The following is a 24,988-nucleotide window of genomic DNA, read 5'->3' as shown; positions in this document are numbered from 1 at the left end:
AACGCCTGCACCCTCGTTGTGGCCGTGCGTGGATGTGTGCAGAGTGGCAGAAGAATCTGAGTGGCCCAAGGGGCATGTCGCTGTTGGAGGTGCAACACGGTGCTGACTCGGCCACCTTGTTTCCGCTCAGGTCGCCAACAAGCCGTGTTCCTCACTCACATCAACGCCTTCTCCACTAGTGCTTTCAAGTACAGAAACACCGCCCAATTATAACTGTAATGAATAACTGTATTTAATTATCTAGAAGAAATAGATACTAAATAAGGTGTCTCTGAACAGAAGTACAAACAAAACAAGGTTACGTATCGACCAGTTGGCAGAAACGGGACCAAAGGCTTACGGGAAAATCACCCTGGTTTATCCCGGGAGTCGTGGCTCAGTGTCACCCATGGGGCCCCTGGTGGCTCAGAGAACGCCACTCCGGGGAGGGCGGGCGTCGGCTGCTCGTCCGTGTGTCCTGCATCCTCCGGGCTAGCCCACAGCTGACTGTTCCCGGGAGACGTCAGCCACCAGGGCGAGCAGGGTGGGAGTCCCCTGGCCGTGCCCGGCCCGTGTTCCTGGCTCACAGGTCTGTGCGACAGAACCCGACGGTTGCTGTTGAATCCGCCACACTTTGTGGAGACACAGCAACAGGTCATCAGAGCAGAGTCAGGCGCCGGGCGCGGCGGTGCGGGTAGCTGCTGTTTCCTTTCTAACCGGAACACCGTCAAGTCGGTTACTGTCAGCAGTTCCCAGGCAAGGCAACCGAGATGTACCTCATGCTGGGTCACAGGGTTCTAAGGTGACGAGATAGTGATTCGAACCCAGGACTGACTCGGCCCAACCTCATGCCCCGCCCCCTCCCCACACGCTACCTGCTGGTCGAGTGAAAGCCAGCCGCTTCCTGCTCAGTCATTTGTGAGGTATGAATAGGCCTCTTCTGACCTTCTGGGCCCTCCCAGTTGTGTAGCTATGCTAATTAAGAATTCCGCAGAGTGGGCCCATTTCCTGTGGTGGAGAGTTCTGGCAGAACCTTCCACTGTGTGAAGACAGTGTTAGCGTGGCATGTGGTGCATCCACTGAGTGGAGAGGCCCCCCTGGAAATAAGAAGGTCCTGTCAGCTAGGAATTGTTCAGGGTCTGAAGGACAAGGGTGGCTTGAGAGAAAGCTCCCGAGGACTGTGGGGAGCAGCCATTGTGAGGAGAGACGCAGAGAGACTGAACTGGGAATCACAGTACCACCTGGCCGACTCACGTCCATGTGGGAGCTTCCCAAGTCCCCACCGTGGCAAAGAAGAGACTGGCCAGGCCCCCGTCTCCTGAAAGCGAGGCTGAGTTACTCCAAGGGTGTGTCACAAGGGGGTGTCTGCTCCAGGAGGGGTCCTGAGGCTTGGCTCCCGGTGTCAAAAGGGGAGGGTCACGGCTGTGTGGTTCACTGTGTCGTGGGGTTCCCCTGGGACCCTTTCTTAGTGCCCTTGCCTCTGGTGGGCAGAATGGAAAATGAAAGAGTGTGTGTGTCATTTTGATTGGTTGACTGAACCATGACGGGTCAGTGCTTTACCCTAAGATAGGCAGGCAAGGTGGGCGCAGTTGGGTGGTAGCCTTCACTGGACCAGCAGGTCCTAAGGTACATGTCTTCCAGCCTCTGGGCTTTGCTGTGCCCGAGTGTTCAGCTCTGGGAAAAGCCACTCAGGTATATATTCAGCATTGTGCTGCTTTGTCCCCAGGTCCTCATTACCACCCCATGAGGTAGGTATTACCATCAGCGGAATAACGGTCCCCTAAGAATGTCCGTGTCTTAATCCCCAGAATTTGTGATTATGTGACCTTTCATGGCAAGAGGGAATTAAGATGGCTAATCTGTTTTTCTTAAAATAGGGAGTTTATCCTCAACTATCCAGATGGGCTCAATTCGATCACCAGGGCCCTTATAAACGGAGACAGCGGCCGAAGTCAGAGATACAACCAATCTGAGAAAGACTTGACCAGCCATTGCGGGCCTTGCAGAAGAAGGAAGGAGCCAGGAGTTTAGGAATGTGAGCAGCTTCTAGAAGCTGGAAAAGACAAGGGAACATGTGTCCTCTAGTGCCTCCGGAACAAGCCAGCCGTGCAGAGGCTTTGATTTTAACCGTGTGAGACCTGCTTTAGACTTCCGACCTCCAGACTTGTAAGATCATCACTGGGTGTGACGCACCACGTCTGTGATCATGGGTTATAGTAGGAACAGGAAACTGATACAGGCATTGCTCCCCACGCTTCAGAGATGTGGCAGTGAGTTTTGGAGAAGCCAAGTGACTTGTCCTCATCAGCAGCGTTCGTAGGCAAGAATGACAGCTGCATTCGGTCCCCGGGGCCATCGACTCCGGAGTTGGCGCCAGTTCTCCCGCGGGAACGCACACCATTTTCTGACTCGGAGACGTGGATGTGCAGGCGACAGAGGATCACCTCGGCTGCCCGGAATGTATCCTGACAGGGGCGTCGCGACCTTGCCTCTAGACCGAGTCAGGAATAACTCAATAGAAATGCAAAACTTGGGGTCTGGGTGGGAAGCATGCAATCATAATAGAATTAAACTCAACATTTCCTAAATCTGCAAGGGCTGCACCTCTATTCAACCTAGCTCCTTGTCCCAGCAAGCGCGGAGGCAGAGCTCAGAATCAGGAATATTCAAAAACTGCTGAGCCAACGGCCATGAATATGGATGAAGTGTCAGGGGGGTGCTGACAGGTTGGCTGGAGGCGCGTGACGCCCCAGGTCCGGTGGCTCTGCCCTCTGCGGCTGCACCAGGCATGGAAGGTTGCCCAGACTTGAGTGCCTCCTTCCCTCCATCTGCTGAGCTGTCTTTCAAACTTTCCCGAGGAACCGCCTCCCTTGTCCTGAGGGTTTTCTTTCTTCTTTTTTTTTTTTTCAAACTTCGCTTGTTTATTTATTTTTTAATTTATAGTTTTTCTGAAGTGAGAGGCGAGGAGGCAGAGAGACAGACTCCCGCATGTGCCCCACCGGGATCCACCCAACATACCCATCAGGGGGCGATGCTCTGCCCATCTGGGGCGTTGCTCCGTTGCAGCTGGAGCCACTCTAGCACCTGAGGTGGAGGCCATGGAGCCATCCTCAGCGCCTGGGCCAACTTTGCTCCAATGGAGCCTTGGCTATGGGAGAGGAAGAAAGAGATAGAAAGAAAGAAGAGGGGGAAGGGTGGAGAAGCAGATGGGCGCTTCTCCTGCGTGCCCTGGTCAAGAATTGAACCCTGGGACATCCACAGACCGGGCCGATGCTCTACCGCTGAGCCAGCCGGCCAGGGCCTGCTTGTTCTTTTATTTTAAAATATATTTTATTATTTTATTTTTAAGGCAGTGTGCATTTAGTACTGCTATTAAATTTTTCCCCCCATTGACTTGAGAGAGAGAGGAGGGGGAAGAGAGAGAGAGAGAGAGAAGCATCAGCTCGTTGCTCCACTTAGTTGTGCACTCACTGGTTGCTTCTTGTAGGTGTCCAGACCAGGCATCCAACCTGTGACCGTGGCACACCAGGACAACGCTCTATCCACTGACCCACCTGGCCAGGGCCAGTCAGCGCTATTTTGTATTAGTTTCAGGCATACAACACAGCGGATAGACATTCATATAGGTTACAAAAAGAGTTCTCTCCAATCATTTGAGCACCCACCTGGCACCATACATTGTTACTATGATAGTACTGACTATATTCCCAGGGCTGTGCTTTATGTCCTCGTGACTATTTTGTATCTATCTATTCGTACTTCTTAATCCCTTCGCCTTTCTCACCCACCCTCCCCCCCTCCCCTCTGGCCACCAGCAGTCTGTCCTCTGTATTTGTGAGTCTGTTTCTGATTTGTTTATTTTGTACGTTAGATCGCATACAAGTGAGATCCTGCGGTGTCTGTCTGTTTCTGTCTGGCGACCTTTCCTCAGTGTGACACTGTCTAGGTTACCCGTGCTGTCACAAATGTAAGACTGCATTCTATCTTTTGGCCAAGTCATGTCCCGTTGGATCTGTGAGCCACAACCTTTTCATCTGCTCACTTGCATTGTTTCTCTATTTTGAGATTTTTTTTTCAATGGCACTGGAGGGAGAGGTCACACTGGCATCCTTGTCAGCCTCTCTGTTTGCATCACGACCTCACTTGTGTTTCAGACTGTGTTGTCTGCAGCCCCAGGAGCTGCCCAGAGGCATCGCAGGTCCTCCGAGAGGAATCGGGTTGGGCTGTCTGTGCACAGATCCCACACCCCAGCCCCCTTCGGGCAGAGGAACTCCTCGCTTGTCTGGTGCGTGCTTGTCACTCCCACCTGAGGTTCTCTGTCAGGAAAGCGGTCTGCTGTGGCAGAAAGCTTGAGGACTTGTTGAAGTCAAGGTCCGTGGTTGGGGACTCGGTGGGAAACTTATTCCCTTAAGCACTGATATGACCATACACCTGACATTGTTCTGGTCCCTGGAGAGGGAGCCTTAAATAAGAGACACATTGAAGCGAAGCATTACGCTCCGAATTATCACCAGGGAATGTCGGGATGTCCCTGCATTCCGCGCTTTCTTGGTCACCAAGACTGAAGTTAAAATGTGTGTACTTCTTGCACTTAAACATGTACTTTCTTGTCCCTGACTATTATCTGACGGCATGGCCTCCCCTCCTCCAGTGATGTCCCCTCTCCAGTGACTCTGGGAATCTCTAAATGTCCCACTGGTACTTAAAAATATGTGGGTCTGCACCTGACTGGCAGTGGCACAGTGGACAGAGCATTGACTTGGGACGCAGAGGTCCTAGGTTTGAAATCCTGAGGTTGCTGGCTTGAGTGCGGGCTCAACCAGCTTGAGCATGGGGTCCTACGCTTGAGTGTGGGATTATCAACATGACCCCATGACCGCTGGCTTGAGCCTAAGGTTGCTGGCTTGAGCAAGGGGTGACTGGCTCATCTGGAGTCCCCTGGTCAAGGCACATATGAGAAGCAAGCAGTGAATCACTAAAGTGATGCAACTAAGGCCCTGGCCGCTTGGCTCAGTGGTAGAGCGTCGGCCTGGCGTGCAGGAGTCCTGGGTTCGATTCCCAGCCAGGGCACACAGGAGAAGCACCCATCTGCTTCTCCACCCCTCCCCTCTCCTTCCTCTCTGTCTCTCTCTTCCCCTCCCGCAGCCAAGGCTCCATTGGAGTAAGGTTGGCCCGGGTGCTGAGGATGGCTCCATGGCCTCTGCCTCAGGCTCTAGAATAGCCCTGGTCGCAACAGAGCAACGGCCCAGATGGGCAGAGCATCACCCCCTGGTGGGCGTGCCGGGTGGATCCCGGTCGGGCGCATGCGGGAGTCTGTCTGACTGCCTCCCCGTTTCCAACTTCAGAAAAAAAATAAATAAATAAAGTGATGCAACTATGAGTTGATGTTTCTCATCTCTCTCCCCCCCCCCCCTTTTCAAAAGAAAAAAGAAAACAGAATGTGTGGTTCTGGCCCCTCCTTGGAGACCCAGCCCTGACTGCTTTGCAGGTCTCCTCTGCTGACCCTGCAGCCCCTTAGCACGGGGACTGACCCCTCTGGGAACACCGCTGGGGCCACTCTGGGAAGAAGCATGGACGAAGCCCCAGGTCTGGCTGCTTAGTGATGAAGACCCCTCCTTCTCTCTTGGCTGTGTGTCTTGTCTTCCCAGGATTTCGGCTCATGTCTGTGGGCTGGATCGGGGTCGCCTGGGCGGGGTGCACCGTCTGCTGTCCTCTGACGACTAAGCCCTCCTTCCTGCCTGACGCTGCCTCCTGCTCTCCTTTGGAAAAGAGCTTTCCCGAGAGACCCCTCTGTCCATCCCTTCTCAGAATCGGCTTCTTCCAGTGGGGAGGGGGTGTCCCACCAGATTGGCAGACAATCCTGAGGGGCCCCCCATGCCTGGCTCACTTTACCCCTCCCCACGCCAGGCTTCTGCCCTCAAACTAATCAGGGGCTCCTCTCCTACCCGGACAGGCTGGGACGAAGACCAGCCCCTCTGCCCCCGATGTGGCCTCCCTGATCCTGAATGACATGGTCATTTATACGACAATCACCACCAGGAACCATGGGGCAAGTCCCAGAGGCATAACTGCTCTAGAAAATGCCCCTCAACTCACAGATCGTGATGGGAAGGCCGTGCCTTCCTCCCCCAGAGCGGAGAGCATTCCCACGTGGGAAACAGACTAATTCCCAGCTCAGCCACTGGGCCCCGCTCGGCAAGGTCTTCCCGAACTCAGTACCTAGCGTGGTGGCCCAGTCCTTCCAGATCAACCCGAGTTTTCGGAAGATCAGTAAGGACGGCCTTCCACCTCAGCAAAAGCCCCGGTTTCTGTGACCCCAGGACGCAGCAGCACCCACACCCCTCCCTCGGCCGTCCCAGGCCTGCCCGCAGGGTCCCCCGCCCGGACTGGAGGCTGCGGGGAGACGGCAGGTTAGAAGCGCTCACCTGCTGATACAGCTGAGGGTGCAGGGGGCCCAGATGCCCGCTGCCCCTCGCTCTGCCACCCCGCTCCCCTCTCAGCTGCCTCCGCTGCTTCAGAAGCTGGAGAGGGACAGGTGTCCAGGGCCACGGTGGTAGAGCTGGTGTGTCCCGGCTGTGCACGGACCTCTCGGCTCTCCTTAGGGTCAGGAAAGGGGGGGGGGGCAGGTCAGAACAGGTCAGATGCTGTTAGTCCACGTTGTGTCTTAGCAAAAATTTTAATTACACTTAAAATAGTACATTACACACAAAGACCCACTTTCTCCAGAGTCCGGCTTATCCTGAGAGGCCGGACAGTTGGATGACTGTGGGCCCTCAGGGAGCAGTGCTCTGGCTGCTTCCTTGAGATGGGTGGGCCCCTCCATTCACACAGCCCCCCGCCCCCACTCGGTTCACACAGCCCCCCGCCCCCCTCCATTCACACAGCCCCCCCCCCCCGCCCCCACCGTTCACACAGCCCCCGCCCCCACTCCGTTCACACAGCCCCCCCCCACCCCCTCCATTCACACAGCCCCACCCACCCCCTCCATTCACACAGCCCCCCGCCCCCCCTCCGTTCACACAGCCCCCCACCCTCACTCCGTTCACACAGCCCCCCTCTCTGTTCACACAGCCCCCCCTGCCCCTTGTCTGGCTTTCCTGTCCAGCCCCCGGGGGCTTCCCAGCGTTCACTGTGAGGCTTAGGCAGAGCTGGGGTTATTTATAGCCCTCGTATTCACTTCCTCCGGGCCACACGCAGTTTGACCCGAGTGAGAACTGTCATCCCAGACATGAAGAAGAGGGGAAGGACTCGAGTTATCTGTAATGATGAGAAGAGAGAAAGGGCAAACAACGGTTGCCCCTTGCCTGCCTTCGCCGTCTCCTTCCCCGCGGTGGGTCCGAGTCCCGGAGAACGTGTCCAGATGCAGCCCTTCCTCGGGGCGGGCGTGGCTGGTGACATCGGTGACCACATGGCCCCTCTCGGGCCAGGAGCTGGCTGCCCGGCCGCCATTCTGTGTTGTTCAGAGAAAGGAAGCCCACTCCTGTTGTCATGGGAGTCCTGGCAGGGGATTAATGGGCACGGGGCCCCTGGGGCCACCCGCCAGGCCTGCGGAGGAAGACGAGGGAGAGCAGGGCGCATCTGACAGTCAGCACGTGTCTATGGAGCATCTGCGCCGCCCGGGCGTTCATTGGGCCGGGTGCTACTATGGAGCATCTGCGCGGCCCGGGCGTTCATTGGGCCGGGTGCTACTATGGAGCTTCTGCGCGGCCCGGGCGTCCATTGGGCCGGGTGCTACTATGGAGCTTCTGCGCGGCCCGGGCGTCCATTGGGCCGGGTGCTACTATGGAGCTTCTGCGCGGCCCGGGCGTCCATTGGGCCGGGTGCTACTATGGAGCATCCGCGCGGCCCGGGCGTTGGGCCGGGTGCTACTATGGAGCCTCTGCGCGGCCTGGGCGTTCATTGGGCCGGGTGCTACTATGGAGCATCTGCGCGGCCCGGGCGTTCATTGGGCCGGGTGCTACTATGGAGCCTCTGTGCGGCCCGGGCGTCCATTGGGCCGGGTGCTACTATGGAGCTTCTGCGCGGCCCGGGCGTTGGGCCGGGTGCTACTATGGAGCATCTGTGCGGCCCGGGCGTCCATTGGGCCGGGTGCTACTATGGAGCTTCTGCGCGGCCCGGGCGTTGGGCCGGGTGCTACTATGGAGCATCTGTGCGGCCCGGGCGTTCATTGGGCCGGGTGCTACTATGGAGCTTCTGCGCGGCCCGGGCGTCCATTGGGCCGGGTGCTACTATGGAGCATCTGTGCGGCCCGGGCGTTGGGCCGGGTGCTACTATGGAGCCTCTGCGCGGCCCGGGCGTCCATTGGGCCGGGTGCTACTATGGAGCTTCTGCGCGGCCCGGGCGTCCATTGGGCCGGGTGCTACTATGGAGCTTCTGCGCGGCCCGGGCGTCCATTGGGCCGGGTGCTACTATGGAGCCTCTGTGCGGCCCGGGCGTCCATTGGGCCGGGTGCTACTATGGAGCTTCTGCGCGGCCCGGGCGTTGGGCCGGGTGCTACTATGGAGCTTCTGCGCGGCCTGGGCGTTCATTGGGCCGGGTGCTACTATGGAGCATCTGTGCGGCCCGGGCGTCCATTGGGCCGGGTGCTACTATGGAGCTTCTGCGCGGCCCGGGCGTTGGGCCGGGTGCTACTATGGAGCATCTGTGCGGCCCGGGCGTCCATTGGGCCGGGTGCTACTATGGAGCATCCGCGCGGCCCGGGCGTTCATTGGGCCGGGTGCTACTATGGAGCATCTGTGCGGCCCGGGCGTCCATTGGGCCGGGTGCTACTATGGAGCTTCTGCGCGGCCCGGGCGTCCATTGGGCCGGGTGCTACTATGGAGCTTCTGCGCGGCCCGGGCGTCCATTGGGCCGGGTGCTACTATGGAGCTTCTGCGCGGCCCGGGCGTTCATTGGGCCGGGTGCTACTATGGAGCTTCTGCGCGGCCCGGGCGTCCATTGGGCCGGGTGCTACTATGGAGCATCCGCGCGGCCCGGGCGTTCATTGGGCCGGGTGCTACTATGGAGCTTCTGCGCGGCCTGGGCGTTCATTGGGCCGGGTGCTACTATGGAGCATCTGTGCGGCCCGGGCGTCCATTGGGCCGGGTGCTACTATGGAGCTTCTGCGCGGCCCGGGCGTTGGGCCGGGTGCTACTATGGAGCATCTGTGCGGCCCGGGCGTCCATTGGGCCGGGTGCTACTATGGAGCATCCGCGCGGCCCGGGCGTTCATTGGGCCGGGTGCTACTATGGAGCATCTGTGCGGCCCGGGCGTCCATTGGGCCGGGTGCTACTATGGAGCTTCTGCGCGGCCCGGGCGTCCATTGGGCCGGGTGCTACTATGGAGCATCCGCGCGGCCCGGGCGTTCATTGGGCCGGGTGCTACTATGGAGCTTCTGCGCGGCCTGGGCGTTCATTGGGCCGGGTGCTACTATGGAGCATCTGTGCGGCCCGGGCGTCCATTGGGCCGGGTGCTACTATGGAGCATCCGCGCGGCCCGGGCGTTCATTGGGCCGGGTGCTACTATGGAGCTTCTGTGCGGCCCGGGCGTTCATTGGGCCGGGTGCTACTATGGAGCATCCGCGCGGCCCGGGCGTTCATTGGGCCGGGTGCTACTATGGAGCTTCTGCGCGGCCCGGGCGTTCATTGGGCCGGGTGCTACTATGGAGCTTCTGCGCGGCCTGGGCGTTCATTGGGCCGGGTGCTACTATGGAGCATCTGTGCGGCCCGGGCGTCCATTGGGCCGGGTGCTACTATGGAGCATCTGTGCGGCCCGGGCGTCCATTGGGCCGGGTGCTACTATGGAGCTTCTGCGCGGCCCGGGCGTTGGGCCGGGTGCTACTATGGAGCATCTGCGCCGCCCGGGCGTTCATTGGGCCGGGTGCTACTATGGAGCATCTGCGCGGCCCGGGCGTTCATTGGGCCAGATGCTAGGTCACAGAGGAACAAGGTTGGCTCCAGTAAAGGAGGCCACGCTGGACCGAGGCCCTCCCTGCTGACCTGGCCGTCTGGCTTCTCTCTTTCCACCTCCTGTTGGACACGCGGTGATGCTGCTCCCAGGGCCTGGATTTGAGTCTCACTCAGGGGTTTTATTTAAACTCCCCCCTGAGAGGCTAGCCATGGGGTATCTGGTACTTCTTCATCTGTGAAACCGGCTGTATCGGAGCCGGCCTACCGGGGCGGCCGTGGGCATCACGGGATGGTCTTGTCCAGCTCTTAGAGCAGGTTGGCACCGGGTAGGTGCCCAGGGACTGTTCGGCATGTTGGCCAAGCTGTTGGTACAGTCACACTGTTTCCTCTTTGGTCATTGTTTCTGAGGGCGGCTCTTTAAGGAGGGAACCCTGTGGAGAGCAGGTGAACAGCAGTCAGGATGCTGGCTGCCTCCCATCCCTTCTCACAGCCGCAGACCAGGGACCCCCCGAGCAGTGGGGAGCCCTGCCCCAGGCGGAGTAGGGTTTCTACACTGAGGGTCCTCCCCTGGCCGGGACCATTCAACGGCAAGAGGAGTTTCAATTAAACAGGGAAGACAATAGTGGGAACTGGCCTGTCCCACTACTTAATTCTCATGGTGAACTTTCGAGTTAGGAACATGGGGGCTCAGGGAGAGAGGTGACACCCCCTTGTCCAATGGTACCACCCAGTGTGACACTCCCCATCACCCAGCAAAGCTCCCATGCCTGCCATTACCCCAGGCCCCTACCTCAGGGGATGAGGAGGTGAGCTGCCCACTGTTCAGCTTGTAAAAATGCCTTTCTCTCTCTCTCTCTCTCTCTCTCTCGACAGGTAAAATATTTCTCTGGGCACAGAGGACATGAAAACTTCCTCTCTTTTGAAGTTATGGCTCTTTACCCTTTTGAAATACCAGATTTTTTGTTATTCTTTTGCTTTTAACCAAAATATTGTGTAAAGGTCCCAAAATGTTTGCTACAGGACCCTGGCTGCCCCCGGGACGGTTCTGGGAGGGATGCTGGAAGGAGGCACTGGGTCCTCCACCCAAACTCACCTCTCATCCTTCTCGCCTGGGCTGGCGTTCTGTTGGCTCCCCTGTCCCCACCCCCATTTCTGGGGGAGTCCTGTTCCTCCACCAGGCGCCCCCCAATGTCCGGCTGCCGGCAACGTGCATTCCTGTTCCCGCCTTCCCTCCCGACCAGATGCTCACTCCGTCGGTTGAATATTTGTGCTCCTGAGGCAAGAGGATTTGAAATTCCCCCCCCCACCACCACCACCACCAAAAAAGATGTTCATCTGCATTTATATTTATATCTCTGGAAATTTCAAAGCAAGACAGAGGTGCTGTATAGGAAGGGATGGGTTTTCATCAGCAGGATATTAGGCAGCCACAGCGAGACAAGGCGTGGGGGGGAGATGCTTCCTCGGGGGCGAATGTGAGGAATGGCACGGAGAGGGCGGCTCTGCCCCGCGCGTGTTCTGCGCTGCTCACGCGGGACAGGACAGCCGCTCCCAGGCCGTGTGCCCTGGGCCAGGCTCAGCGCCAGGTGTGCGCTGCGCCGCTGTCATCCACGCTCACCGCAGAGAGGAGCTAGGCGTCATCACCTCCCAGACGGGGGAGGGGTTGGAGCCGCAGGTCCGTGTGGGGGTGGGGGAGAAGGGGGCGGTGCCTGGTGGAGGGTTGGGTTACGGCACCCCGAGGCCTGTTCCAATGGAGATCCCACAACCCACTAGTACATAACTCTTATGCATGCACCCGCTCACCCTCTCTCTGGGAGCAAGATTTGGGTCACCCTTCAAGGACCCCTCTTTGCTCTCCACACGGCCCAGACAACAAAGCAGCTCCCGGCAGCGGTGACATTCAAGTAATTTAACAACCACTTCTCTGCCTTCTCTAATGACCATTGTAAGTATAAAGAAAAAAGATATGCCAAAAGGTGGTTTATTATTTCACACAGTTAGTACTTAATTAAGAACAATAAAAGAGGTACACAAAACTAGACTATGTTATAAGAAAGAGTTTTAAAATCTTAATGAAAAAATATTAAATAATACCTGACAAAAAACAATAAAACTGTTATTTAATTTCCATATTGCTGCTTGATTGCAGTCGTCACTTGCATTTTTTTTTTTTTAACCTATGGACAGAGTGAACATGACTAGGGGCGCTTAGAATACACTGTTGCACAGATGAACGTTAAGAAAGAGTAGGGAATGTCATTGTGTGATTTCCACACTGGGCGGCTGCCCAGGCGCCCACCTTAGAGAGAACCCTGGTGACAAGTGCCATTTTAACAACTGGTTTGCCGAACTCAACCAAACATTGGGTTTCCATTCTGCCGAACCTGTGCGAACCGGCGCAAACTGGCTGAATCCCACCCCTGGGTCCCCTTCCAGGAAAACCACGGGATGTGTCCGGAGAGTTGCCAAAGCTCATGGATGACCTTCTTTTCTTAATTATTTAAAAAAATTTAAGTTGGCAGTATGCACACAAGGCATAAGCTATAACCGGGGTAGAGGGCCCGTTGTGGTCCCTCCGCCTTCTCAGCCCTGGTCCCTCCCCCAGGGGACTACGGGACAGCCTGTTCCTTGTATCGCCTTCTAGAGATAGCCGGAGCCTTAAAGCACCTTCCGGCGTGAGTGTGTCCCCCTCACAGCTGTGCCTGCTTCTCCGTCCCCCTGCCCTGCCAGTCAGCGCCGCATCTCAGAGCTCAGTCCACGCCAGGGTATTCCAGTCGGCTTCCTCCTTCTTAAAAAGGCTGCATAGATTCCGTGTCACGGGCACTAATGAATTCAGATACGTACTTAAGGAAGGTTAGGTTATTTCCAATTTTTCATACTACGAGTGCTGCTCTGAGGACCTCTGTGTGGACAGGCTGTGGGTCCCTTTAAGGCATCGGCGTTTGCACAGTAAATCTCTGGAAGTGAAATTGTCTAAGGACACGATGATTAAAAAAAAAACTGGCATTTTCCAAATTGCTTCCCATAGAGTTTCACATAGTTTCATCCTCCCCAGTGGTATTTCAATTAGGCTCCAGACTGTTCACATTCTAGTTCAAATACCTGGTTGTGGTACACACTGGGGGGCAGCTCACGTCCCCTCCACGAACCTCCGTTTCCATAGCCAGAGAAAGGGGCCACCTCCACGGAGTTAGACATCGGGCAGCCCCCCGCCTCGTCAGCTCCACACCGTTTGGCGCCGGGCCTCATCGAGTCCGCACACGGCGTGGCTGTGCAGGGCACGCAGGAGGGTCTGTCCCCTCTGTCCCACACGGGGCTCTGCTCTGAGGCCCGAGGAAGAGCCTGAGCATCCTCGGAGGCCGATAAGGGGGACAAGTCAGTGATTGCATCTCGAAAAGATATGTAGACATCCCTTAGGAGCGCAGGCTGGACCGGCGTGTCCTCCCCGAAACCCAGACACGCCCAGGGAGGGAGGCACGCGCCCATCACACCTTCGGAAACCGGCTCTGCTGCCCGGGGCCCCAGCAGGAGACGGGGACCGTACGTTCCACACCTCCACGTTAGAGTTTTGGGGTGATGGACGAGTCAGAGTCTCATTAAATCATAATACTCAGAATGAAATCATGAGATGGTCGAGTTTCTGTCTGGTTCCTTGCAGATTTCATCTTAGTGTTATCAAACAATAGCTTCTAAATAGTTTGTGGTTTTTTTTAAGCCATTGTATGACTTCTAGGAATCAATATTTTCACATCTGAATTTTTTAAATAATAAAACATTGTGACTATCCTGGTTGAGTCAAAAACTAAAATAATACAGAATTATTAGGAAAATATCAATCAATACCCAATTCCTTGTCCGCATGCCCGCCCAGCCTCACCACCTGCATGTTCACACACACACACACACACACACACACACACACACACTCCAAACGTGGTGAGTTCCCCATGGCACGTCCACCGCCGGGCAAATCCAGACCACCCCCCAGGAGAAGCAGCTGAGCAAGCCTGCCGAGGAGAACTCAAGGGGCGTCAGAGTGGCTTCAAGTTTCTGAAGGGTTGTTAGAGGATAGCACTGTCCCTCCGTTTGGGTGACACCCACAGGGCTGTGACTGTGATCTGCTGATGGATGGTTTGGGGAAGCACAGGTCAGCACGTCCTAAGCGGCGTCCTGAGAGCTTGGATTCCGACCTCCGCTTCTCTGTCTCGTAGCTGAGTAAGGTCTCTGTGCATCAGCCTCCGCATCTGTACAATGGGGTAGCAAGTCCTCTACGGTGCTGTTTCTGTGCAGATTAAATGGGATGTTCCGTGCAACATTCTGGAAGGGGTGCCCGGAGCCAAGTGAGCCCTTCGTAAACATGACGATCATACTACTTGCGTTTAGTAACCTGTGACTCTGTGAGCTCTCTGGTCACCCACGGTCATGACCTTCCCATGTTCAGATGAGGAACAGTTTGTTCCTACCCTGTACGGCTTTAGAAATTCCAGTTTTCTCCCTTTGTGTATCTCTGGGATGATCTAGCCTCCAGATGTACCTGAGTCTCACATCTTCCCTGGCTCTTTCTTGTCACCTCACCAGGGTATCTGGCCCCTCGCCTGCTCTCTCAGGCAGATCGCCATTTGCTGAACAAAGTTGGCTTCTTCCAGGCCGGGTGGATCTTCCCTGCCGGCTCCACCCGAGTGTGATTCCAGGTTTCCCGTAATCTCCCACAGCCCTGCCAGGAATCCTTCGGATCGTTTTACCACCTGAGGCGTGGCTAGTTCCTGCACAAGGGTCGTCACTGCTTTCCAACCACAGGGCCCCTTGTTTCCAGGCAGGGTGACCCCATCAGAGCCGCTCTCACACCCTTTGAACCTCGGTGACTCGCCTTGAAGTTCTGCCCATTGGCCAGATCTGCTTCCTTCCTCTTCTTTCCACTTCAGGTCAGGCCCCAGCACGTGGGTAAACCATCTCTCATCACCACCACCACCAACAACAACAACAAAGCCATGATTTATAATATTTGGCAATTGCTGTGGTCTAAATACTCCCAGCATGTCTCTTCTTAAAGTAGCAACTGTAAGGATGAGACGGCACTCGAACACCAGGTGTGCAGGCTTTCTTAGAGGAGAAAGACCCGCTGGGGCACCCCTCCAGGAGAAGTGCACCCAAACAGATTCTGACGCAAGTTTTTTATAGGGTTAAGGGAGAGCTTTGAGCAAGTGTGTGTTGCGTCAGCAGTTCTGGTACGCTCCCTTCCGCAGTCTTACGATATCGGCTTCCTGGAACGCTTCTCCTCGGGGTGGCCGACCAGCTTCCTAGAACTTTTCTGTTTCGGGGGCGATAGTCCAGTAAGGGTGGGGTCAGATAGCCAAGCAGAACAGCAAAAGGGCAGTTTGGAAGTCTTGGTAGATTCGTGTATCCATCAGCAACAGTTTAACAAGCTTGCAAAACTCTTGAGTATTAGATGATCTGCTCTTGTGGACACCGTGCCTGGTACAGGTCTGTGCACCATATCTCAAAGCTACTTTGGTTCTGGGCGTGACGTTGATAAACAAGAAAATACCTAGTAACAAGCTCATGTAACAATGCAGAGTTTCTCAGCAACTCCTCCTGGCTTGGGTTTCAGAACTAGGTCTTGGGCTTTGCACGAGGATTTCTTTCGTCTCCACCACTGCCGTCATGCATACACACTGGCTGTTCTTCTCATACGTCTGTAAGGACCCTCCCTTGAGCAAACTGGAGAGTTATACTTTGGGAGTAAGCAATAGGACACCGAGGCGAGCTTTCTAGAATTATCTACAATGTTTTTACTTATTTTTTTGGATATAAAAGAGACAATCATGGCCCTTGACATTCATAGGTGTTTGTGACCATCACAAATGCTTCTTTTAGAGAGTCCAGCCCAGGGTCCTGTTATCAAACCATTTAAATTTTTGTTTAAGAAACAAACACAGGATTCCTTGTTTATTTCTTTGTAATAAACTCAGTCTTTGGAGCTGAACACTGAAACACACACACCATTTTGTGTTGACACGGCCTACCCCCCAAGACTCCTCGTTGTGGCCGTATTTCTGGGTTAAATGAGACTTGACTCTCACCCAGTATTTTCAGCCTTCAGAAGAATACACAGCAACCTCAGGAAACAGATCCGTCTGTTGCTTGTGAAAGAATAACACTCCTTTCCCCCCCCAGCCTGGGGGAGAGCGCTGGGTCTCCCCTGACCCCCAGAAGGATGCCAGATGCAGGGAGTTTCCTTTCTGTGGCTGGTCTTTCGAGTGAAGGGAAGCATTCTTGGGGCGTGAGTCATGTATCCTGACTCTCGGTGGGGTTGTGTGGCCAGGACCTCCAGGGGAAGAGGGAACAGGGAGGAAGAGGCCCAACCCATGGTTCTGTGGCTCTGAGAAGGGCTCCCTGTCCCTGCTCACCCTCTCCAGACTCTGCCCGCTATTGGGCGCTGTAGTGTGTAAAGTCATGCTGAGGGACATGGGACCACATTTATAACCAGCCATGGAGAGCCCCACGCCAGCAGGAGGCCCAGGAGGATAGGGGGGCATCTCTTCCTCTTCCTTCTTCAGACCCCAGGGCGAGGGGGTCTGTAACGGGGCATGGGCCCCGGGGACACAGCTTGGGCTGTGGTGAGACCTGCCCCTCGCTCCGCAGAGCCCCCAGGGGAATCAGCGCCCCCAGGCAAATCCAGGGCTTCCGGAAACAGGACCCCCGAAGGCGGAGATGAGGCAACGCTGGCTCCCACTCCCTGGATGCAAATATTCCCTGTTGGTCGAATGAGCCCATTGCAGGGATCAGCCTCCCTCCTTCTGAGTCGGAAGCAGAGGGCGAGGCTTTGTGGTCGCCCAGCAGCAGTGGCTCTGCCAGCTTGCTTCAGAGCAAGCATATAATTTCGGAGGTGCACAAGTACATTACCAAAGACCTCCTCGCTGTGCCAAGCCCTCCTTTACATAGAGACTCACAGGGTTTCCAGGGGTTTCCTTCCAAGCCGCTAACTGCTTGTGAGGCCGGGAGAGCCTACAAGGCCGTGGCCACTGCCACCTGAGGTCAATGCGGAATGCAGGCAAAGGGCTTCCGGAGTCCCCACCCAGCCTTCCATCCTGGGTGGCCCTCCCCACGCTGATGTCAGCAGCACCCGAAACCCCAGGGGCACCGGATACGGCTTCTCTGTCTCTGAACTGAGGAAATGGAGAGGAAGCTTCCCTGCGGCAGGCAGACCCGTTCTGGCCTTTCCCTGCGGAAATTTGCTTTGTGAGTGGAGCCGCGTTGCGGCTTCCGCCATTTCATTTGACTACGGAGCCCTATGGATTTGCATTCGTTCTTAGAAAAATGCTCCTCCACCCACCGGTGCTCCACAAACACCGCTTGTGTTACATGCAGGAAATATTAACATTTTTTTTCCTGCAAAGTGCACTCGTTTATTTTTTATGCAGATCATAGACATGGCGAATGACTCTCCTGTATCTGCTCAAGGTTTCTCACGTGTGCACTGGGGGAGTTGATGACCCCAGAGAGGGTTGTGTTGACCCTGAGCCCTCATTTCCCACCTGCCCCCCCCCCCCGGGGAGCTGGTCAGGAATACAAGGGGACCTAGCATTCATCAGGGCCCAGGGTCACATTCAACCACAACATCCACCATGACGACCCTTCTTACAGAGGGCGGCGCTGTGTAACTTTCCCAGGAGCACGGTGCTGTGCTAGCCTGGGTTCTGCCCAGCAAACAATAGCCGAATTGGGGCCTGGCTATAAAAATAAAGACCGTGTCATGTAAGCGGTACCCGGGTGTATTTCAGGGTAACGTTTACCAATGATCAGTGATCAGGTGACGTAATCAGTATATAAGAAACAGACGCTGGAGTTCTTTCCCACAAGCCGCCAGCCGCCCATTCCCTGAGGTCTCGGTCCATCCCGGTTCGGACCCTCCTGTGGGCTTTTCTTATCAGAGGATGCTGAGCAGGACCGGAAGTTTGATGGCCAGCCCTGCTGCGTTTGTTTTAAAAACAACCATCCAGGTTAGGGTTGTTGAACCTCGAACGTGTTTCAGAAAGGTCGAGCAACGATCGTTCATTTGGCCGTCTCCGGGAAGTCCTCTTCCGAAGGTCATCTTCATGGACGAACGTGCAAGTCCAGGCATGTGGGGTTTCGGGCACAGCTGGATCCAGGTGCTAACACCTCATCCCAAGAGCTCCGTCTCCACCTCCATCCTCGGGCTCTGCTCTTCTTGGCAGTTGTTCACATTGCCCAGTGTAAGGATCAAGAAAAGATCAAATTGTTAGATTCAGGAAAGTGTGCTGGGATTGCCAGAGTGTAGACACAGAGACAGGGAGGTAAGGATAGGGACCCTGTAAGGCTAAGAACAAAGGAAGACAAACATTTGCATTCCATTGGTTAGAGACCCTTATCAGAAGTTTAAGTTTGAAGTTCGCCAATGAGCTAGACCCAGCCCCTGTTGCTATGCTATGTGCAACTCCCTTAGCAAATAAGTGACCGCTATTTTTGCTTCTGTATTTATGCTTGCTTACTTAGGATATATAAGGAACTAGCTGTAAGCGCCCGGGGTGGTTCCCATTTGCAGCTCCTACTGAGTACGGTGTCTCCGGACATCAGGGAACTCGCCCCTGCGCAGGTGAAACTGGCCAATAAAGTTACATCTATACCTACCTCTGAAAGTCTCCAACATTTGTTTTTTTTTTATTATTCCCGGTGGATGCTTCACCTAGCAGAGCCCAGGGGCACGGGCGGGCACTGCCAGCTGCTGGCTCAGAAGGTCTTTATCGTCTGACGGCCTGGCAGGAAGAGAGACCACCTCCACCCCCACACGTGCACATGCCAACTTGCATGCAGACTGGCTTCTGGTTGGTTCTCTGGTCACACGCCCACTCGTTGGATAGAAGGTGTAATGAATAATGAGTGGCCAGGCCTTGGTCACTTTCAAGAGAGGGTGTGCCTCCTCAAAGGTGCCCTGAGCACCTGTTTGGTCTTCTTCAGCCTGACCATGGGCAGGACAGGGATGCCCCACACTGGTCATGGTGCATGAAGAGTGACTCTTAGACAAAGTCAATGTTTAAGTTGAGTTGCTCAAAACTTGTGAATCATCCGGGAAGAAGTCAAATCCAAATATTCATGGACTTCAAGGCCAAACACTTCGGTCCAAAGCCATTGCTGAAGCAGAGAGTGGAGCCCAGGGACAACATCAGTTGTAACAGACATTGTAATGAGCAGGTGAGGATAGAAAACAACAGGACAAATAGGAAAACCAAGACCTCGGACAAGCAGATCAGAACACTGGCCGTCGTGGGCGTGGGGGGAGGGTGGACGGGATCTTCAATGTCACACATTTTACTTGTCGTGTACTGAGTCGTCATGAGACTGTCATTATTTATTTATTTTTTTCTGAAGCTGGAAACGGGGAGAGACAGTCAGACAGACTCCCGCATGCGCCGGACCGGGATCCACCCGGCACGCCCACCAGGGGCGACGCTCTGCCCACCAGGGGGCGATGCTCTGCCCACCAGGGGGCGATGCTCTGCCCCTCCAGGCCGTCACTCTGCTGCGACCAGAGCCACTCTAGCGCCTGGGGCAGAGGCCAAGGAGCCATCCCCAGCACCCCGGCCATCTTTGCTCCAATGGAGCCTTGGCTGCAGGAGGGGAAGAGAGAGACAGAGAGGAAGGAGGGGGTGGGGGTGGAGAAGCAAATGGGCGCTTCTCCTATGTGCCCTGGCCGGGAATCAAACCCGGGTCCCCTGCACGCCAGGCCGACGCTCTACCGCTGAGCCAACCGGCCAGGGCCGAGACTGTCATTATTTTGGGGAACAAATTTATTGAGATGTAACTCACACAGCATGTGACTCACCCACCTAAGCTGTACAATTCAGCGATGTTTAGCAGATTCACGAAGCTGTGCCACCGTCACAGGTGCTGGAGACCATGTCCCCGTGCTCGCTGGCTGTCACTCTCAGCCCTCCTCGTCCCTCCCAGCCCTAGGCAACCACCAGCATAATTAATTTGTGGATATTTGCATTGCTAATCATTTGGGTTGTTTCCAGCGTTTCATAGTGATGAGCAGTTCTCCAGGGGACAGCTGCCATGGAAGAGCACATGTCCCCTGTGTCCACGACCACGGCCACTGCCGCTGGGCCAGGTGCGCAGGGGAGGCCTGGAGCGGCCCTCGGCTGCGGGAGGGCAGCGAGTCCTCCCGGCTCGGGGAGGAGGTGCAATCCTAGGCGGGAGGTGTTGAGAAAGCAAGAAGGGAAAGGACAAAAACACCAGAAGAGGGTTCAGTGACAATTCTTACAGGGCGTGGTGAGTGGGTGAAGGCTGTCCAGTTGTCACTCAAAGTTAGCTGCGTGGCTGTGACGTAGACCTCTCCCCACACTGTCCCCTCCCCACCCACGTCAGTGCTCTGTCCTTGCCAATACACTCACTCCCGAATGTTTGGAAAGGTGTGTGCGTGTGCGTGTGTGCGTGTGCATGTGCGTGTGCGTGTGCGCGTGTGCGTGTGTGCGTGTGTGCGTGTGCATGTGCGTGTGCGTGTGCGTGTGTGCGCGTGTGCGCGTGAGTGCGTGTGTGCGTGTGCGCGTGTGCAGGCATGCACGTGCCTGTGTCAATGAGGGGGGCGCTGTTTCCTTTCACGGTGAACCTGACAGTGAGGACCGCGTGTGCAGAGGCAAGTGACCTCAGGGCTGAGGTCCCTGTGAGAAGAGAAGGGACATTGGATGGGACAAGGTCTCGGCAGGGCTCTGGCGGAACCGGAGCATTCAGTCGATGCTAATGCCGCTCCCTGAGCAGCGATCCCCTGGACGGCACCCGGACCACCAAAATGTATGAATGCCTCCTACACTTTCCGAAGGAACGTCTCCTGGGCCCGAAGTGCCTGGTCCCTTCCGCGGGACCTTGTGAAACGGAAGTGGGTTTCCCGCAGCGTAGCACCAGGGGCTACATCCCAGCAGTGAGTGTGCACACGACTTTGCACAACTCCAGACCCCGGTGGCCGCTGCAGGCAGAGCTCACTTCCAGTGTGCGTTCCGGCTGCTGTCCCAGGGATGGACCAGGGCAGCCTTCATTTCTCGGGGAGGACATCTCTTCCCTAGGGATGGCACTCTTGAACAAGGTCCCAACTGTGAACAAGGTCCCAACTGTGTAAGTGGCAGAACTGAGCTGACCTGTCTGGGTTTTGGCCCCTTGGCCCCTGGTGGGTTCTCACAGCTGTACATTTTAGACACAGCCCCGCCTTGGACATCTGCAGAGGAACGCTTGGGGGAAAACAGTTTGGATAAGATTTTGTTTAGACAAGTGAAATAAAACAGCCCTAACGTCCAAGTTCACCAGGGTCGTTACAGCTTCTAAAATGGCTTCCCCTGTAAGGTATGATATACGTTTTTAGAAGAAGGGAATAAATATTTCCACTTATTTACACTTAATGTCATGAACTAGGAAAAGTGCAGCATGTCAAAGACATCTCTACACTAGACTTCATACTACAGCTTTGCTTAATAAGATGTTACAACAGTAACTTGCACTTAATTACATCTAATACTTTGTTCTTTGCAGGAGGTTTCTCATAGAATGTAACAAATGCCTGAAGATGAATCAGACTGTTAGTAGAACAGTGCCTGGCGCAGGGTAGACACTTAAGACATAATTAGTGAATGAGTAAATGACAGATGTAACCAAAAATCAAACCACTTCTCAAGTCAGGGATGTAACTTTGGTTATGATTTTTTTTTTTTTTAGTCAGAGAGAGAGAGACAGACAGACAGACAGACAGGAAGGGAGAGAGATGAGAAACATCAACTCATAGTTGAGGCACCTTAGTTGTTCATTGATTGCTTTCTCATATGTGCCTTGACTGGGGGCTCCAGTTGAGCAGTGACCTCTTGCTCAAGCCAGAGACTTTGAGCTCAAGCCAGTGAAGTTGGGCTCAAGCCAGTAACCATGGGGTCATGTCTATGATCCTGTGCTCAAGCTGGATGAATTTGCTCTCAAGCTGATGACCTCGGGGTTTCGAATCTGGGTCCTCGGCATCCCAGGTCAACACTGTATCCACTGTGCCACCTCCTGGTCAGGCAGGTTATGATTTCTTTGGTTCTTACTGGCGATTGCCTCTTTTCCTCAATTAGAACACAGGACTCTCTCCACAGCCCTGTTCGACGGTCTTGATTCAGATAATGCCATGAACAAACAATTTTTGAGGAAGTCAATTGACAACCCAAATCTTACATGTCTGCGAGGAGATCTCATCATTAATACAACCTCACGCATAAACGCCGGACAGACACATTCGCCCTGCTGCGCCCGGGAGCAGACTCCGTGTGACAACCCTGTCCTGTGGTCCCGTGCTCCAGCTGCGTGACCTCTTGAGCACCGTTCCTGTGTGGGTGTTGTAACTCCTGTGCTCGACTGCTCTGAAGTCATCAGTCGTCACACGGGGTCACTGTCTCCTCTCTCGGGGCACACTGTTCTCATCTGGAGCTCCTGTTCACTCACGCTCACACAGGCATCTGTGGAATGAGTCTGGACGTCGCTGCGTGGGGCTGGCTTGGACGGAGGAGAGGAAGAAGAATGGCCCGTCATTCACTCGTGGTGCAGGGGTTCAGCTGGGACAAACCAGCTGGCCGAGAGGCTGACCTGCCTCCGATTCACAGCCTGGGTGGCCAACCCTGCAGGCCGGCCAAGAAGGAGTCATGTGCCTTCAGGTGAAGTCTCAGAGTTTACCTATGAGTCCAAACGCCTTCTTTGCCAAAACCTAGATTTAATTAAATAGAGCTAATTCTAATGTCAGAGCTGAGTTTGCATCTTTCTTCCGGTTACTGCTCCAAAGTGAGGCGCCAGGGGACAGTGAGGGTTCTCTGCTACCAGCTCTCTCAGACCCGAGAGCCACCAACACCCCGGAGCCGGGTCACCGTCCCTGGGTCAGAGGCGGGAAGCCCTCCGAGTGGGGTCAGAGGAACCGTTCCAGAAGCTGAGATCAGACCGAAGCCAAAGGGAAAAGGAGGTGAAGGCAAAATATGCAAGATCTCCAACGCTGGAAACCAGATTCTGGTTGGAGTCATCATTATCTATCGATAGTAGGAAAATCAGGCCCCAGAAAGTGAGTCTTTGCTTTCTCTTTACTTTAATGTACTTTGGACCCTGATGATGTTACTCATCATGGAACCTCTTGAATTTAATATGGTGACAGGATGTCGTAGAGTGAAAGGACTCCTAACCCACTTGTTTCATCTATTCGGTCAAAAAGTATTTGCTGCCCCTGGCCGGATACCTCGGCTGGTTAGACGTTAGAGCAGGGGTCCCCAAACTATGGCCCGCGGGCCGCATGTGGCCCCCTGAGGCCATTTATCCGGCCCCCGCCGCACTTCCAGAAGGAGCGCCTCTTTCCTTGGTGGTCAGTGAGAGGAGCATAGTTCCCATTGAAATACTGGTAAGTTTGTTGATTTAAATTTACTTGTTCTTTATTTTAAATATTGTATTTGTTCCCGTTTTGTTTTTTTACTTTAAAATAAGATATGTGCAGTGTGCATAGGGATTTGTTCATAGTTTTTTTTTATAGTCCGGCCCTCCAACAGTCTGAGGGACAGTGAACTGGCCCCCTGTGTAAAAAGTTTGGGGACCCCTGCGTTAGAGCATCGTCCCCATACCCAAAGATTGCGGGCTGGATCTGTGGTCAGGGCGCATACAGGGACAGCTCAATGTTTCCCTCTCTCTCTCTCCCTCTCTCTCTCTCTCCCGTCTTCTCCCACCAACACTGCCTGACCCACTATCAAAGCTGCAGGAGACAGTTGTCTAAATCAAACCGGCTTCAGCTTAAACAGGGAAGGTTGGCGGGGTCACATGGCATCACACACATCTGCACTGGGCCTCCTGTGAGTGCCACCACTCACTGCCTGTCTGTCACAGGGTTTCTTTTGATCACTCAAATGTACCACTTCCCCCGCCCCAGGGCCCTGCATGTGCTGTTCTCTGCATGGGACGCTCTGGCCCCCACAGTCCACTCACCTCCCACTCATGCTCAGAGGCGCAGCCCCTGCTCCCGTCCACTTCCGTTACATTTCTACTTCATCCTTCCCCATTACAATACTCGCCACAGCATAGCCTTCAAAGGGTTAGTTAGTCCCTGGCTCCCCTACCAGACTGTCCCCTCGAGGAGGGCATGACTCATCTGTTTTACTTACGCTCGTAGCTGGCACATGCTAAGAAGTTCTTGAAACAATGGGTCTCAAGCTTGGTTGAAGGTTAGAATCAGCTGGAAAATTTTTGAAAATTCTGTGTGCTTCCCCTAGAATGTCTGATTAAAATTGGTCTGGGGTGTGGTCTGGACATTGGGCTTTTTTTAAAAAAAAACAAAAAAAAAAACACCTCTGGGAAAGTTTAATGTACAACAAAGTGCAAGATTGTTAAAAAACTCATGTTCCTGGACCGACCTCAGATGTAGACTCGTCTTTATGGGTGGGGTGCAGGAAATTCGCACTTCGACAGACTGCCCAGGACATTCTTATGCCAGCTCAGGTTTGCCCCGTGTTTCTTCCCTGTCCTTATGTCCATCTCCAAGCGTCTCCTCCTGTCTCTATGAGGACTCCAGCCAAAGGGATCAGGTCCCACTGACGTACAGTCTGGATTCATCCAGCCTGGATTCATCTTCAGACCCCTAACTGGATTACATCTGCAAAGACATGATTTTCAAATAAGATCACATTTACAGACGCTGAGATTGAGGACTTGGGCATATCTCTCTGAGGGGATATTCAATTCAATCCACTAGCGAGGGGGGTGGACTGCCCATTTCCCTCCCAACGGTGTGGCTGACCGGTGAGAACACACCGGGCAGGGGGAGCCCACTCAGAGACGCCTGGCAGGGACCACACCCTCCCCCTGCTTCAGGAACCGAGTTCGTGGAGACAGCACGTGCTGAGAGCTACGCATGGTGGTGGGGAGGCTCCACTTTGAGTTTCACACACACACACACACACACACACACACACACACACACACACACACACCACTCTGCTGATTAAGGTTTCAGGTAACTGAGGAGGTGGGTGGACGGATCCTGCCTATTTTTCCACGAAGGCTCCCTGGGAGCAGGTGAAGAGAGAGAGAGAGAGAGAGAGAGAGAGAGAGAGGGAGAGAGGCTAGTC

The sequence above is a fragment of the Saccopteryx leptura genome, chromosome 7 (assembly GCF_036850995.1).
Source record: "Saccopteryx leptura isolate mSacLep1 chromosome 7, mSacLep1_pri_phased_curated, whole genome shotgun sequence".
Taxonomy (NCBI): domain Eukaryota; kingdom Metazoa; phylum Chordata; class Mammalia; order Chiroptera; family Emballonuridae; genus Saccopteryx; species Saccopteryx leptura.
Note: the sequence above shows the minus strand (reverse complement) of the source record.